This window comes from Phascolarctos cinereus, unplaced genomic scaffold, assembly GCF_003287225.1.
Source record: "Phascolarctos cinereus isolate Bilbo 61053 unplaced genomic scaffold, phaCin_HiC Scaffold_4;HRSCAF=312, whole genome shotgun sequence".
In the NCBI taxonomy this organism is placed as follows: domain Eukaryota; kingdom Metazoa; phylum Chordata; class Mammalia; order Diprotodontia; family Phascolarctidae; genus Phascolarctos; species Phascolarctos cinereus.
Genome location: NW_027555847.1, coordinates 542,525,451 through 542,544,004, shown reverse-complemented (window position 1 = coordinate 542,544,004; position 18,554 = coordinate 542,525,451). Strand labels below are relative to the sequence as shown.

At 35.4% G+C, this 18,554-nt stretch overlaps 1 pseudogene; it reads right to left on the bottom strand.

Annotated features, from left to right (window-relative positions):
- Positions 1-14,581: 14,581 nt before the first annotated feature.
- On the bottom strand, positions 14,582-15,636 carry LOC110208777 (heterogeneous nuclear ribonucleoprotein H-like; annotated as a pseudogene).
- Positions 15,637-18,554: the final 2,918 nt, after the last annotated feature.

Sequence of the window (18,554 nt, the reverse complement as noted above, 5' to 3'; positions counted from 1 at the left end):
CTATATAGATACAGTGGTTTTGAAATTGGAATAATGGCCTTGGGAGTGGGGAAGCTCAGACATAATACATGTGGTTGCTTTAGACTGTAGTAGGGTCACTGAAAGGCTTAGAATATCTAAACCTAGAATCTGAGCCCTTGGATATTGGTGACATATAATGTAATTTGGATGTCTCTTTTATGTGCATACTTAAGACTGAAATTTTAAGTTTTAAACTTAAAAAGTAGGTCTTCCATTTATAGAAACAACTTTGATTCATTTATCCATTTTTTTTATATTTACCTGATTTTGCATACTGTACTCCTCTGGACTGTTTCATAATGCTCCCTGGAACTTCATCAACAGGAACTTCATCATCCTGCATGATAGCATCAGCCTTGGTACTTTGACCTCATCAGTACCTTCAGGACCTTCTGCCTCTCTGACTGGAATGTGGGGCAAAGATTGGTGGTGTATATAGATCTGTGTGGGGCAGCTAGGTTGCATAGTGGATAAGGTGCCAGGCCTGGTCAGAAAGACTCATCTTCCTGAGTTCAAATCTGGCCTCAGATACCTACTAGCTATGTGATCCTGGGCAAGTGAGTTAAATGTGTTTGCCTTAGTTCCTCATCTATAAAATGAGCTGGGGAAGGAAATAGCAAACGACTACAATATCTGCCAAGAAAACCCCAAATGGGGTCTTAAAGAGTTGGACATGACTGAAACTACTGAACAACAATATAGATCTGGTTTATGCATAGAAGTGGTAACTTCATAATAGCAGTTGATGAGGTCACCAAAAGAGAGAACAGAGGGAGAGGATAGACCAGGATAGAGCCTTGGGGCATACCAACAATTAGTGAAAGTGACATGAATCCTAAACCAACAAAGGAACTAAGAAGAAATGGTTGAACAGGTTGGAGAAGAATCAAGAAAGAGCAGCATCGTGAAAATCCAGAAAGAAGAGTTTCCAAGAAAGATGGGATCTACAGAGTTAAATGCTTTAGCAAGATCAAGGAAAATGAGGACTGAGAAGAGGCTTTAAATTGGTACATATGAAATCATTGCTAACTTTGAAAGAAGCCATTTCAGTTGAGTAATGACACCAGAAATTAGATTGGAAGGGGTTAAGAAGAAAATTAGAAGAGACAAGATGGTGGAGTAAGCAATAAGTTACTCTTATCCTCCCTTATTGACCTTGAAAAACCTAGAAAATACCACCCCAGGAAAAATCCTGGAACAATGGAGCCAGCAGAAAGAAGAGATACAGCAGTTTTTTAGCTTGTGAGCTAGGAGGATTAATGGGAAAGGTCCCTCTTGCTGTGGCTGAAGGGGAGCAGTACATGACAGGATGCATCTCAACAAGCCAGGGCAAGCCTCCCCTCAGGAAGCCAGCAGGAAAGCTCCAACATCAGGACCCCTTCCCCATGTGCCTTGATACAGCCAGGGGAAACTGCAGATGCCAGTGTGGAGAACCACCACGTGTGCCACCAGACAAATGTCAACCAGTGGCTGACCCCACCCATTCTCTAGTTCAGCTAGAAAGGAGACAACCTCCAGTGGCTAGACCATCTCCACCCTCAAACCTACCCTGCAAATTTCAGTATAACCCCAAGGAAAAACAGAAAAACCCCACCTGGCCTCAACACACACCAGCCACCACCACTATTACTGATCCTGCTCAGTACCAGGTAAGCTACAAGACCTCACAGCCTCCAGTTGCTAGCACCTGAGGCACTAGCACACAAAGCTAGTAACCAGACCCCTAACACCCAGCACAAAAAGTGTGGGACAGTGTCCCATGTGCCCCAGAAGTAGAGATCAACTTTAAAAGCCAGGAAAAAGGCAAGCACCATGAACAAAAAGCAACAAAGAAAAACAAAGACCATAGATTCTTACTATGGGAACAGGGAAGATCAAAACAAAAATTCAGAAGAAGACAGCATTGTCAATGTTCCCACATCCAAAACCTCAAAGGAGAACATGAACTGGTCTCAAGCCCTAAAAACCTTCTTGGAAGAGGTCAAGAATGATTTCAAAAGTCGGGTAAGAGAGGTAGAAAAAAAAGTGAACAAGTCCTTTAAAAATGCAATTCACAAAATAGAAAAAAAAGTATACTGAAGAAAACAACTCCTTAAAAAGTAGAATTGGCAAAATGGAAAAGAAGGCACAAAAGCTAATGAAGAAAATGATTTGTTAAAAATCAGTGCTGGGCAAGTAGAAGCTAATGACTCTGTGAGACATCAAGCATCAGTCAAACAAAATCAAAGGAATGAAAAAAATAGAAGAAAATGCAAAATACCTCATTGGAAAAACAACTGACCTTGAAAATAGATTCAGGAGAGATAATTTAAGAAGTATTGGTCTACCTTAAAGTCATGATGAAAAAAAGAGCCTGGACAGCATCGTCCAAAAAAAATCATTAAGGAAAACTGTCATGAGCTCCTAGAATCAGAGGGTGAAATAATCATTGAATGAATCCACTGATTACTCCTGAAAGAGAACTCAAGTTGGAAATGCCAATGAATATTATAGCCATATTCCAGAATTACCAGGTCAAGGAGAAAATACTTCAAGCAGCCAGAAAGAAACAATTCATATGTTGTGGAACCACAGTGAGGATTACATAGGACCTTGAAGCTTCTACATTAAAAGATCAGTGGGCTTAGAATATGATATTCTATAAGGCAAAGGAGTTTGGATTACAGCCAATGATTAACTACCCAGCAAAATTGAGCATAAGCTTTCAGGCAAGGAGATGGATGCTCACTGAAATAAGGGACTTCCAGATCTTCCTGATGAAAAGCCCAGAGCTCAAAAGAAAATTTGGTCTTCAAATACAAGACTCAAGACAGGTATAAAAAGGTAAAAAGGAAAGAAAAAAATGTTATTCAATAAGGATAAACTGTTTACATCTCTACATGGGAAGATGATACTTGTAACTCTTCAGAACTGTATCTTTAATATGACATTTAGAATGGATATACATAGACAAAGAGTGTGAATATAAATTGGCTTTGATGTGATGATAAAAAAAACCTAATTAAGTACTGAAAAGGGATTGTAATGGGAAAAGAGGAAAGAAGGAGGCAGAAAAGGATAGATTATATCACATGAAAAGGCATAAAGACATATTATAGAAGAAGGAAAGAAGGTAGGGAGATGAGCATTGTTTGAGCCTTACTCTCATTGGATTTGGCTCAGAGAGGGAATAACATACTCATGTAGGTATAGAAATTTAATTTGCCCTATGGGCAGTAGGAGAGGAAAAGGGAAAGAAAAGGAAGGTGGTGGTTGGAAGTGACAAAAGAAGAAGTAAGGGAAAAGGGAAAGAAAGGGGAGGGGGTGGTTAGAAGGGAGGGAAGATTGAAGGAGGCTGTGTTCAAAAGCAGAACTCTACTGAGGAGGGAAAGGGTGAAAGAAATAAAGCATAAATGGGAGGGAGAAGTGGGGAATAGGATGGAGAGAAAGACAAATAGTGAGCATAACTGTAAATGTGAATGGAATGAACTCTCCCATAAAATGAAAATGGACAGCAAAATGGATTAACAACTATGATCTTGCAATATGTTGTTTATAAGAAACACATTTGAAACAGAGGGATACATATATAGTAAAAAGCTGGAGTAGAATATATTATGCTTCAGCTGAAGTAAAAGGAGAAAAAAAGGGTAGCAATCCTGATCTCAGGCAAAAAAAAAAGCAAAAATAGATCTAATTAAAATAGATAAAGAAGGAAACTACATCCTGCTAAAAGGCACCATAGACAATGAAGTAATATAATTACTAAGCATATATGTACCAAGTGGTATAACACCCAAATTCTCAGAGGAGAAGTTAAGGGGGTAACAGGAAAAAATAGACAGCAAAACTGTACTAGTGGGGGACACCGTAACCTCCCCGTCACTGAACTAGATATATCTAGCCACAAAATAAACAATAAAGAAGTTAAGGATGTGAATAGAGTTTTAGGAAAGTTAGATATGGTAGACCTCTGTAGGAAACTGAATGGGGAGAGAAAGGAACATACCTTTTTCTCAGCAGTATGTGGCACCTACACAAAAATTGACCATATACTAGGTCATAAAAACCTCATGATCCAATGTAGAAAGACAGAAATATTAAGTGCATCCTTTTCAGATTGTGATGCCAAAAAAAATAAATGTAATAAAGGGCCATGGAAAGACAGAACAAAAATTAATTGGAAACTAAATAATATAATCCTAAAAAATGAATGGGTCAAACAATAAATCATAAAAAATCAATAACTTCATCCAAGAGAATGACAGTAATGAGACAACATACCAAAACTTATGGGATGAAGTGAAAGCAATTCTTAGGGGAAGTTTCATATCTCTAAATGCTTACATGAATAAAATAGAGAAAAAGCAGATCAATAAGAACAAAATAGAGAAAGAGCAGATCGATGAACTGGGCATGCAACTAAAAAAGCTAGAAAAAGAACAAATTAAAAATCCCCAATTAAACACCAAATTAGAAATGCTGAAAACCAAAGGAGAGGTTAATAAAATTGAAATCATGAAAACTATTGAAGTAAGAAATAAAACTAAGAGCTGGTTGTATAAAAAAAAAACAATAAAATGAACAAAACCTTGGTTAATTTGATTTAAAAAAAAGAAAACCAAATAACTAGCTTCAAAAAAGGAAAAGGGTGAATTCACCACCAATGAAGAATAAATAAAAACAATAATTAATAGTTATTTTGCCCAACTATATGCTAATAAATTGGCAATCTTAGTGAAATGGATGAATATTTACAAAAAGGTAAACCACCCAGATTAATAGAAGAGGAAATAAAATAATAACCCCATTTCAGAAAAAAAAAAAACATTGAAAAAGCTATCAATGAGCTCTCCAAGGAAAAAAATCTCCAAGGCCAGATAAATTCACAAATGAATTCTATCAAACATTTAAAGAACAATTAATTTCAATACTAAATAGAATATTTGGGGAAATAGGTGAAGAAAGAATCCTGCCAAATTATTTTTAAGATACACATATGATACTGACACCTAAACCAGGAAGAGCCAACACAGAGAAAGAAAATTAAAGAACAATTTCCCTAATGAATATAGATGCAAAAATATTAAATAAAAAGATTAGCAAAAAGATTACAGAAACTTTTCATGAGAATAATACAGTATTACCAGGTAGGATTTATACCAGGAATGCAGGACTGGTTCCATATTAGGAAAACTATCAGCATAATTGACCATATCAACAACCAAACTAATAGATTATCTCAATAGATTCAGAAAAAGCTTTTTGACAAAATACAACACCCATTCCTATTAAAAATACTATACAGCATAGGAATAAATGGAGTCTTCCTCAAAACGATAAATAGTTATCTACCTAATCCATCAGCAAGCATTATATGTAATGGAGATAAGCTAGAATCCTTTCTAATAAGACTGGGGATGAAAAGATGTCCATTATCACTACTGTTATTCTATATGGTACTAGAAATGTTGCCTTTAGCAATAAAAGAAGAAAAAGAAATTGAAGGAATTAGGATAGGCAAAGAAGAAACAAAGCTATCACTCTTTGCAGATGACATGATGATATACTTAGAGAATCCTAGAGAATCAAGTAAAAAAAAAACTACTTGAAATAATAAACAACTTTAGCAAAGCTGTAGGATATAAAATAAACCCACATAAATCATCAGCATTTCTATATTTTACTAACAAAGCCCAACAGCAAGAGATAAAAAGATAAATTTCATTTAAAGTTACTGTAGACATCATAAAATATTTGGGAGTCTACCTGCCAAAACAAACCCAGGAATTACATGAAAACAATTACAAAACACTTTTCACACAAGTAAAGTCAGATCTAAATAACTGTAAAAACATCAGTTGCTCATGGATAGGCTGAGCTAATATAATAAAAATGACAATTCTACCTAAATTATTTTACTAATTCAGTGGCATACCAAACTACCCAACATTATTTTATAGAGCTAGAAAAAAATAATAACAAAATTCATCTGGAAGAACAAAAGGTCCAGGATATAAAGGGAATTAATAAAAAGAAATGCAAAAGAAGGTCTTCTAGCTGTACCAGATCTTAAATTGTTTTATAAAGCAGCAATTATCAAAACTGCTTGGTACTGGCTAAGAAATAGAGTGAAGGATCAGTGGAATAAGTTAGGTATACAAGACACAGTAGTCAGTGACTATCATAATCTACTGTTTGATAAACCCAAAGATTCAATCTCCTGGGATAAGAACTCACTATTTAACAGAAACTCCTGGGAAAACTGGAAAACAAAATGGCAGAAAGTAAGCTAGACCAACATTACACTGAATACCAAAATAAAGTCAAAATGGGTACACAACTTAAATATAAAGGCTGGTACTATAAGCAAACTGGGAAAGTAAGAAATAATTTACCTGTCAGATTTATGGAGAATGCAAGAATTTATGACCAAGTAGGAGATAGAGAACATTATGAAAAGCAAAATAGATAATTTTGACTACATTAAATTGAAAAGTTTTTGCACAAAAAACCAATGCGAGCAAGATTAAGAGGGCAGCAGAAAACTGGGAAAGAATTTTGATAGCCAGTATCTCTGATAAAACCCTCATTTCTAAAATATATGGAGAACTGAGTCAAATGTATAAGAATACAAGTCATTGCTCAATTGATAAATGGGCAAAGGATATGAATACACAGCTTTCAGATAAAGAAATTAAAGCTGCCTATAGTCATATGAAAAACGGCTTTAAATCACTATTGATTAGAGAAATCCAAATCAAAACAACTCTGATGTATCACATCATACCTATTAGATTGGCTAACATGACAAAACAGAAAAATAAGAGATGCTAAAGAAGATGTGGGAAAATTGGAACACTAATGCATTGTTGGTGGAGTTGTGAACTGATCCAACCATTCTGGAGAGCAATTTGGACCTATACACAAAGGACAATAAAACTGAGCATAATTTTTTTTGACCTAGCAATACCACTTCTAGCTCTGTATCTGAAAGAGATAATACACATGGGAAAAGGATGCACGTGTACATAAATATTTGTATCAGCTATTTTTTGTGTTGGCAAAGATTCAGTAATTGAAGGGATGCCCATCAGCTAGGGAGTGGCTTAACAAGTTGTGGTATAGGAATGTAATGGAATACTATTGTGCTATAAGAAATGATGAGCAAGTGGCCTTCAGAAAAACCTGGAAAGACTTATATGAACTGATGCTGAGTGAAGTGAGCAGAACCAGTAGAACATTGTACACAGTAACAGCCACATTGTGTGATAACTAGCTTTGATAGATTTATCTCTTCTTAGCAACGCAAGGATTTAAGATAACTCCAAAAGACTCATGATGGAAAATGCTATCCACACCCAGAAAAAGAACTATGAAGTCCAAATGCTGATTGAGCACTTTATTTGTTCTCTCTCTCTTTTTTCTTTTTTTTTAATTTCTTCTTTCTATTTGTTTCTCCCATTAGTTTTAATTCTTCTTTACAACATGACTAATGTGAAAGTAGGTTTAATATGAATGTATATGTTGAGCCTATACAAATTTGCATGCCATCTTGGGGTGGTGGGAGGGGAGAGATGGGGAGAAATTTGGAACTCAAAATCTTATGGAAGTGAGTCTTGAAAGCTAAAAATAAATAAATCAATTTATAACATTTAAACAAATAAAGAAGGAGAAAATTATAAGAGATGAAGTGAACACACCAAGCTTTCTCAATGAGTTTTGCTAAGAAGAGGAGTAGGGAGATAGAGTGTAATAGTAAAGAATAGTATGATCTATTGAGCTGTTTGTTTTAATTAAATATGGTGACAGTTGGGTGAGTTTATAACCTGCAAAAAAGAATAGGGAAAGAATTGAAGATTAGAGATAGAGTGGGGATGATAGGAGAATTTTCTGAAAGAAACGGGAACAAAGACCCTGCTGAGGAGAAGAGCCACTTTTTTTTTTGTAGTTTTTTTTTCTTTTTAGGCAATTGGAGTTAAGCAACTTGCTCAGGGTCACACAGCTAGTAAATGTCAAGTGTGTGGTCTGAGGCTGGATTTGTACTCAGGTCCTCCTGACTTCAGGGCCGGTACTCTATCCACTGGGCCACTTAGCTGCCCCCAAGAAGAGCCACGCCTGTCAGAAACTGGAGTAAAGGTAAACATGCTGTTACATGATATCAAAGGATTGTAAGATGAAGGATAGGGAAGAAATTTCCACTGATTATTCTCTATATATTCACATTAAATATGTCAAGCAAAACTGAAGTCCTACTCTGACATTCCTGATTTTCACCAATGAGTAGTGTCGGTTGGATATCTATTGGAATGTCAAGGCAAAGACAAAAATGAATCTACACTCAGAGGTTCTTTACATTTTGCAAACAGACTGCCTCCTAGCAGTCTGTATGTGTTTCCTGTATCATATAGTTTCCCTCCCTTGAAATTTGGTAGGTTGTTGGCAATGATTGGCTTACCACTAAAATAAGGCACCACAACATTAATGCAGTGATGCTTAAAGCAGACAGAGTTTTCAAAGCAATTGCCGTTGAAGGTGTTGTTATCCCCAGTCCCCACAGAGAACTTGGGCAGCTGCCCTGGAAACAAATTTACCTGATGACAGACATTGCTGCCACAGGGACGCTAAACACTTTCATCTCTACATGGTCTATTGCATACTTAGCATTAATGGTGAACAAGGATTTGGTATGCCAAATGGACTCCCCATCTCCATGTCACTCAGGTTTTTTCAACAAAAAGGGAGAATACGAATAGGCATGACATAACATGCTGGCAAAATTTGGCCACCCACAAGCAAAGTCATTCTTGGTCCTTGCCAGCTTGATTTTTACTTCTGTTGAGTAATATTTTTCCTCAAAATAACAATTCTTTCCTGTAGTCTACAACTTCAGGCTTCCAGAGAAAGGCTAGGTGGAGGTGCTTTTCACAAAGCCCTTATTAATGCCCTAAGGTGCTGAAGAATCACAGCACCCCGATGCTTCTTTATAAAAGTCCCTTGGAACAAATGGCAGGAACAAAATGTTATCATTGAACAAACACTACCTCAGCCAGAGTGATGTACAGCAGGGGGTGCTTAGTGTGACCTGATGCTTTCAAAGTAGCTTTGAAGACCTGGGTGGGGGAGCCTTGAAACATGGGAATTTTGTTCTGCTTGATGTGATTTCTATGAATCTTAAAAATATCCTACTCATTAGAAATGCTTTGGTGAAGATACCCTTGACTATTAAAGTAAACAAAGAATGAATATATATGAAATCAACTGAAGATAAGAATGCTTTCATTTTAATATCTATACCAACACATAGACAGTTAAATCTATGATTTTATTGGCATAGGGAGAAATTAAACATTTATATACATACATACATGTGTACATGTGCACAAGCATATGCACATATAAATATATCAATGAAATCATTAGTCCAGTCATATATGTATACACATATATATGTATATGTACTGTAATAAAACCATTAATATCTTTGATTGATGTCATAATACAAACATGTTTATGTACATATATGTACACATATATATTATGTATGTGTGTGTCTAGGTATGTGTATATATAGATGCACAGAGTGTCTCCAAGTATGTAGACACAGTTTCTCAAATGTTCTAGCATACCTTAAAACTGCGTTAAGATTTTTGGGACCTTCTATATATATTGAATGTCTATTTCTCACTATCATTAATTAAGGTCTTCCTTTAAGTCAGGCTTTCTTAAACATTTTTTATGACATGGATCACTTTGACAGTGTGATAAAGTCTATCATCCCCTTCTCCAAATGGGAATTTTACAAACATAAAACAAAATACAAAGGATTACAAAAACAATTAATTACATTCAAATATATTTATCATTATATTTAAAAATAAGAAGTTCATAAATGGCAGAGTAAGACACTCTTCTGTAAGAATACATTCTTTACAGTCTCTCCAGTATATAACATATTCGTGTCTAATTTCTTTCAGAAATGCTCTATTTTTGGTGTCTAAAAAATCATCAAATATCTAGTTCTCTTTTTGATGAATTGCATATAGGTGGCACAGTGATAGAGAATTGGATTGGGGTCAGGGAAACAAGTTTAAATCCTGTCTTTGACCCTTATTATCATGTATGTGATACATGATATATGATATGTACACAGTGATTAAAATTTAACATTTTGGGAGGTAGTGTATTACATTGGTTACAATGGTTTTGGAGGCAGAGGACTTGGAGTCAAATCCCTTTACTTTCACTTGCTGCCTTGTGATCATGGGCAGATCACGGGCAAATCAATTAACTTCCCTCTGTACCAGTTTCTTCATCTGTAAAATAAAAGAATTGGATGAATTATCTCTGAAGTCCATTTCAAACCTAAATTATGATAATACAATAAAATACATCAATATATCTCTAAACTATCAAGTTATGAAAATTGTTCATTCGCTTTAGCTGTGTCTGACCCTTTGTGACTCCATCTGGTGTTTTCTTGCTAAACATACTGGAGTACTTTGCCATTTCCTTTTCCAGCTCATTTTACAGATGTGGAAACTGAGGTAAACAGGATTAAGTGACTTGCCCAGGGTCACACAACTAGTAAGCGTCTGAGGCCAGATTTGAACTCAGATCTTTCTGACTCCAGGCCCAGGGCTGTACTCACTGTGCCACCTAGCTGCCCTTTTGAAAATTAATTCTGGAACATTAAAATAACCTGTTATGATTAAAGATCAGTCTTAATATTTTATGCTCAATAGTCAAGCTATAATCCAAGCAGGGCTTCAGTATGAAATAGGTAGTTACTAAAGTCAAATTAAAGAATCTGATGAAATCACAATAATTAGAATCATTGTGGAAGGGGAATTTTAGAAGCTATCTATCACAAGATCACAGAGAATCAATCTATTCTAACTTTTTGAAAAGAAATTCTTTGACATCCCTTGGTAAATAATTTGGTATCTGACAAGTCTCATTAAAATTCTTCCTTGCAGGTGGATTAAATCCTCAATACTATTGCTCCTGCCTACAGTAGAAATGAGGTACAGCCAATCCTTTACTTAATAATCTTTCATGTACTATATATTTGAAGAGCAGACCTCCTTCTGTCTTCCCTGGTGTAGACTAACTAATTAGAGTTCTTTTAGGCAGAAACATTAGGTTTTTATCATCCAACTTTATTATACATTTCTGAATGTTTTTCAAAATCTCAGTATTCTTCATAAACCCTGTAGCCCAGACATCACTGCAGTACTCTAAAGAAGGTGCAGTTGTATAACATTAAATGCCTTTTCCTTCAAAGGATCTCAGTTTTCGGTGGTTCAGATACTCTTTCCGTGAGCAGAGATTGAAACTCTGCCCTAGTTTAGTAAATGGTTTTCCTAAGTGTCTCCCTGTCCCAAATGCTTCATTTTTAAATTTTCTCTACACTTAATAGGTTTATTCTGGAATCATAACCTATTACTGGATAATTCTTGCTTGATATGACCAGTCAAAATTAGTAGTTTGTTGTTGTGGGCTTCAAGTGCCTCAGATCACCTATATATAGCAATGACATTATTCCTCATTTCAAAAAAAAAAACCTTTCAAATGAGTCTATACTTATTTAAGTTTTTCACTGATCAGCTTGTCAAGTGGTGAATTGATAGCCATTGATACCTATTGCATTTCATTCCCCTACCATTTGTCCTCTCTTACAATCTCTATTGACATAACTCTACCAAAATTACTCTCTTAAAGTCAGCATTTACATATTTATCACTATTACACTGCAATTATATATGCAATTACATACTTATTGCTTATATGCTTATGCTAATTATGCTTTTAAAGTCACTATATATTTATATGTGCATATATATGTATATGTGTGTTTGTGTTTGTTACCCAATCCTATGTAATCTTGGTATAGTCCTTGTTCATCTCTCTATAATGCAGATTTTAAACTATCCTCTCCATTCCTCCCTAGACATCTGTTTAGCTCTACTATCCTGATTGTCTGTTTCTTTTGCTGTTTCCTACTTTTGTTAATGGTTCCTAATTATAGGTTTTCCACATGGTTCAGTCCTCAGCCCTGAACTTAGTTTCCTAAGATAACTTCTGTACCCTTATGCCTTCAACTGTCACTTCTACCAACTGTCACTGAAATCTTAATGTCTAGCATAACTTCTCATCCGAGTTTTAGTCAAGGATTTCTCACTGATTATTGAATATTTCCAGTATTATATCTTACCAGAATCTAAATCTCAACATATGCACAAATGCTACTCTTGTTCAAAACCTCACCTGTTGAGTACTGTACTAATTTCAAAAGAGTTCTCTAGTCTTTTTCCACTCTAGTTTCTCCTCCTATTTACCCTCGTAAAATTGCCATGATAGAACAAGGGGAAGAGTCAAAAAGTGAAGAGGCAAACCTGAGATAAATTACCAGAAATAGAAGAAATTTCAGAAAATGCTGAAAGACCATAGTAAAAAGAGAAATGCTGGTTACAATGTTAGCTCCAAAGCAGATAAGTCAATAGTGACTCTCAGTGAGACAGAAGGCAAAACGAACAAGAATTTCATAAATTCCCATATCACAAGTAAAAAAGTTTAGAGAAAAGTGAGCTAAAAAGTTCTGGTGAAAAAGAGGACAAAGCAATACTGTTTTATGATTCTCAGATGCTGTGGAAGCAAGAAAACAATAATAAAAACAAATCCACAAAGGTTCAAAAAGAAATACAACTATTAATATTAAAAAATAATAAATTAGGTCCAATAGAGTTCTTAGCAGAGAAGCAATGTGGCATAGCACACAGTATACTGGCCTCAGAGACAAAATGTCTGGGGTTCAAGTCCCATTTCTGACACATTCTGACTGTCTGACCCTGGGCAAGTCACATAACCACCCAGTGGCTCCAGGAAACCCAGAATATAAATTGTAGAGTATTTTCCAGTCTGTGTTGGTACACATAGTTCCTTACTAGGACCTCCCTATATCAATGAAATCACAGGACAGATTAGGAAAAAAGTAGCAAACTTAAAAAATACAATAACATACCTTTGTAAAATAGTATTGCCTCTAAAAAAAATAACAGATTCAGAGCTAAAACTGCAAACGTGGAAAAAAACATACCAGAAGGGATGCAAAAGACAACAACTTTGATAAAACATATGAAATCTATATAGATCAAATACCTGACTTTGAACAAAGTATATAGAGATAATATAAGATCTAATATATTAGAAAAAATATGATAAATTAAAAAGCCTAAAAACAGTGCTTCAAGAAATAGTATATCTGCCCAAAAGTTTTGAAAAAAAAGGCAAATACTCATTGACAGAAACCATAGATCTTTGAAAGAAAAAAAGCTTAAGCTTAATACTCCATGTTATGTGGTAGTTAAATTTTGGAATCATTGTCAGGTAAAACTTTTTGCAAGTAACCAAGAGAAACTCTTCAGTTATGAAGAAAAGTAAACATTTTTAAAGTGTCGACTACTCTAGATAATGTTTGAAGCATGGGGGATACAAACAAAACCAAAAAAATAGTAAAAACCATGCCCTTGAAAAACTCTAGTGAGAGAACATACCACCTAGACAGGAGCTAGAAAGCTAAAGGAGGGAAGATCTGGAAAAGGCTGGGAAGTGATATGGAAGCCAGATTCCAACCCAAATAAGAGAACAGCTCATCTATCAAAGTCTATGGTTAGGAAGACAAGGTCCAGGTGGTTGTGGTAGGAGAGATTGATGTGGATTGACAAAGTATTGGTCATATAGCCCAGAAATTTCACATGACAAAAAGAATTGGAATATTTTAAGGCCCGGTTTCATTGCTCCTTCCCTCGTGATGCATTCTCTGATTTCCTAACTTAACGTGACCTTTTCTTCCATAATATTATTTATAGTGTACAGCAGTTTTTTTGACTTTATCATACTTTCCTTGTAGTATATTTACAGTATTTGCATACTTGATATTTGCATGCCTCCCTTAGATGATAAACTCTTTGAAGGCAGATACTAATTTTTCATCTTTGTATGGCCAAAAAAAGTATAACAACTTGTATGTAGTAGGTTTTACAAATGGTTATTTACATGACTTGCTACTGAAACTCTTTAACCTGGCTTTTAAGGTCATCTGCAATACAAGCATAACCTATGTTTCCAATAATCTGTAAAACTGGACTCCAATAATTATTTGTGTGATCTTGGACAAGACATCTGTCCATCCCATCTCAGTCAATTAAAACACAGGTATATATTTTAGAATCATAAAATTTTAGTGTTGGAGGTGACCTCAGTATCCATTCAATCCAGTACACACATACACACACACACAGGCACACACACACCACATATACAAAAGGACAAAGAGGCTATATACGCATATGTATAGTCTGTTATGCATATACATATATATGTTTGTATGTGCATACATATGATAAATATCTTTTTTTTTTAAAGGAAGTCCTATTTAACAAGTTGTACTTAGAGAAATACACCTAACAGGAAATCACAGTATAATGAAAGATTTAAATCAAGGCTTCAGAATTTGATGCAAACACCAAGACCAAAATCCTAAAGTATCTGTATTCCATCTCAAAATTGTCCCCATTAATTAAAAAAAAAAGCTTGAACCTAGGTATTTTGCTTTGTCCTTTGACTTTGCTGCCACAGAATCTTAGTGAGTACCAAATTCAACATCCATTTCTCTGGTCACCTTGCATTTAGGTCTATTTCCAATGTTAACTCACACAAAGTTGAATTAGTGGTGAGGGAAAAAAAATGTAATTATCATTTTGAATAGCTCTGTAAGGTAATCCTTATGAGCGTGCAATGACCTATAGTACTCTGGAAAGTAGGCCCACCATCTCCATATCTGTGATCAGACATTGCTGAAAAATAACAGTTAAAGTCTTTTCCAAATCTATCCTACCCAAAGCCGATGCATCATCACATACATTTTAGTCAGCATACTCTTTACCATTGACACCACGCCTCATTATTTCAAACTCATCTCTTCTACCAATGTTCTGCCAGACCCAGGCCTGTTGTAAGAACCTTGCTGTTCCATAGCTATTAACTTTCAAGGGGAATCATGTTGAGTATGACTCTTGTATGGCTCCCCTTGAAATTTAAATATACACCTGTACTCTGTTCTTCCTTTGTATTTCTTAGCACTTTTTCATCTACTTCCTGTAAAGCAAGCTTCACAACAGCTTTCCCTATACTCCTTTCCTGGAAGTCTACTCACAGTCTTCTCCTATTTGGCACAATTTCCAACCCTAAAAAAAAAAGAATATTTTTTTTTCCTTGCTACAATCAAATGAGAGTCCTCTAAGGTGCACAAAGCCATCTCTGGCAACATCAGAACTGTATAGACCAGTATGATTTAATACCCAATCCATTTCAACAATGTTTGACTTGAATACTTCAACATATCTGTAATCCATAATGTTTCTTTTTGTCTAGTACCACTTTGACTTCATCTTCTGATTCAAGTTCAACAAATGTGTCTTCATGTAGTTGACCTTTGCAGGCAATGAAGGCCTGAAGCCTTGTCTTGAATTTTGCATTTCAAGAAGCACTGGATTTCATTTTGGCCAAGCAGGACCAGGGCAAATATCAGACTCTCACAAGGAAGGCTTCTCTGCCTACAATGGTCAGCGTCATCTTGTTCATTCAGCAGCAGCAGCTCAATACTTGATTATAGCATGGCTACAAAGAAAATCAGCAAATATCCTTTTAATTTCTTCTTGAAGACCTGCAAAGAAAGACATCATAGTACTTCCTAAGGTAGTCCATCTGACTCATGGATAATTCTCATTCATAGAAAGTTTTTAGGATTTTTGGGGAGGTGATTTTTACCTCAATATCAAGCTTCAATGTGCTTCTTTGAAATTTCTGCCCATTGCTTCTAATTCTAAATTCTGGCACCAAATAGAAGATGGAAGTCATCATTGCTCCTCAGGATTCAGTTTGCACCCTGGACCCTACAAAAAGATTCTTGCTCTATAGGCTAACATCCTCAGAAAACCAGCTACATTTTAGAGTAGGTAGAGACTTTAGAGACCATTTAATCCAATTTGCTAAATTTATAAAGAAAACAAAAATGAAAGCTCACAAACAGCCTCAGGAAATAGAGCTACTTAGAAGAAGAGCCAGGACTGCATTTTGGGGCTTTCAGAATCCCACTTCAGGATTTTTGTTTTGTTTTATTTTGTTTTTTCATTATAGTACCCTGAGATTTCTGGGCATGGAGATCTATGCAAGTAGTTCTAAGTTTGGGGATGCTACCCAAAGATTATTTTCCCCTTGAAATCAATATTTGTGCTTGGATTACTAGACAAAAAGGATTGTACATCCTCAAGAACAGTAGGAAAGTAGAATATATTTTGATGGCTCTGTAATTCCATTACTATGTGTATTTTATCCAAAAATACAGATTTCAGTATGTCTGTGTCTTTCTGTCTCATACAAATCTCTTTCATATGCTCTCATAAATCCTCTGCAAGTAGTTTTACACGATGTGTTAGAATCCTTCCTATGGATCTCCTGATGCTATGTAGATGCCAATAAAGAACATAGGCTATGAATTAATCGCCTGATCTTGATATATATAATGTATATGTTTATATATGTATGCATGTATATGTATGCATATATATATATGTATGTATATATATATATATATATATATATATATATATATATATATATATATATATATATAATGTCATGTATCCAGAAAAAAAGTTTGTTATAAGAATATTGTGGCTCTTTTATATTTTCATCTTTTTTGCTCCTTTCAGATTCAGCCTCAAATGTTGTTGGCATCATCTCACTTAGTTGAGTCTCTTGATATTCTTTTTTTATAAATTTGTTTTTCCACTGCTTTTTCCTCTTTTATGAACTGATGCTGGTCATAATTTTATACCGTCTTTCTCTATAAAAAGAAAGAGAACACTAGAAAACCCACTTAAAGTTGTAGTAGGCTTTTGCCAGGCCCTGCTAAATCACCACTAAAACCTAATAGCTGTGGATAGGTCTAGAATGAGGAAGAGTAAGTGGCATAGTAAGAATTTAACAAGCTGGGGGCAACAAAACTGGGTGAATAGGAATACAAGTCTAGAAAAATAAGGTTGTAAAGTTGGGAAGGGGAAAGACATGGATCCAGTTATGTAGACCTTGTTTAACCTGAGCAACCCCTGTGCTGATGCAGCAAATGGCATTTCAGAATGAAATCACAGAGAAGGAAGTCATTGCTCCCCTAATCTGATGGAGCCCTCAGATCAAGCTGACTACTGTGATAAAGACTACAGGTTCTAGAACCTGGCATGAGCTCTTATTTTAAGGCACAAAGAGAGTAAAAAAGGAAGGAAAGAAAGAAAACAAACATCTATTATTCACCTACTATGGGTCAGGTACTGTGCTAAGCACTTTACAAATGTTATCGCATTTGATTATCAGCTTATCCCTCAATAATGGGAATTAGGTATTTTTATTTTCCCCATTTTAGTGGAGGAAACTGAAGCAGATGAGTTTAAGTGTCTTGCCCAGAGTTACACAGCTAATAAGTGTCTGAAGTCAGATTTGAATTCATGACTTCCTGACAACAGACCCAATTTTCTACCTGCTCTACCACATCATAGTAGGGAGTCCTTCTGCTGACTTTGACTGTGATTGGGTCTGATGCTCATCATGAATTCTTGACCTTTAGTGCACAACTGTGGCCTTAAAGGAGAAGTAAACTTTTTATAGTCCTTGCTTGTGTTTGGTCAGTTATTTATACAATTCTGGTGCCTGGGTTTAGGATGGTCGCCAAGAGACTGTCTAAAACACTATTGTCTCTGGATCAAAAGACAGTATCTAGATTTGATTTCTGGCTCTACCGCTTACAACTTGTGTGGACATTGGTAAAGCATTTTATTTCTCAGTCTCTTTGTTTCTTTCTCAGTTAAATTGAGAGTGATGGCATAAATGACTTTTAATGTTTATTTTAATTTTAACATCCTATTTCACACAGATCTCTAGCTGGTTTGTGGTTAAATGGAAAAAGGAAAATATACCAGTTTTTTTCCCCTTCTTTTTAAACTAGACTAACTATATTGAGTGTCTGTAATTTTCCTGCTTTGTTCAGTTATGTTAGTCGATGTGGCTATTAGATAGAAAACTAGACTTTGAATTAGGAAATTTGCTTCTGATATGACAGTGTGAAGGTCAAGTCACTTACTTCTTAGCACTCCAGGCAATTCTTTAAGACTATGAGTGGTCCATCTGCTTTAGTGGAGGCAAGTTCCATAAAAAGGATGAATGAAATCATAGTTCTGGACTAAAAAATAATTGTACCTTGAGTTTCTTTGCATCTTTTTTAAATTTTTTTTTTAATTTTTAGGCAATTGAGGTTAAGTGACTTACCCAGAGTCACACAGCTAGTAAGTGTCAAGTGTTTGGTGTGAGGCCAGATTTGAACTCAGGTCCTCCTGACTTCAGGGCCAGTGCTCTATACACTGTGCCACTTAGGTGCCCTTCTTTGCATCTTTTTAAAAAATGCTTTTATGATGTCTTTATTTTTATCTGTCACCATGATT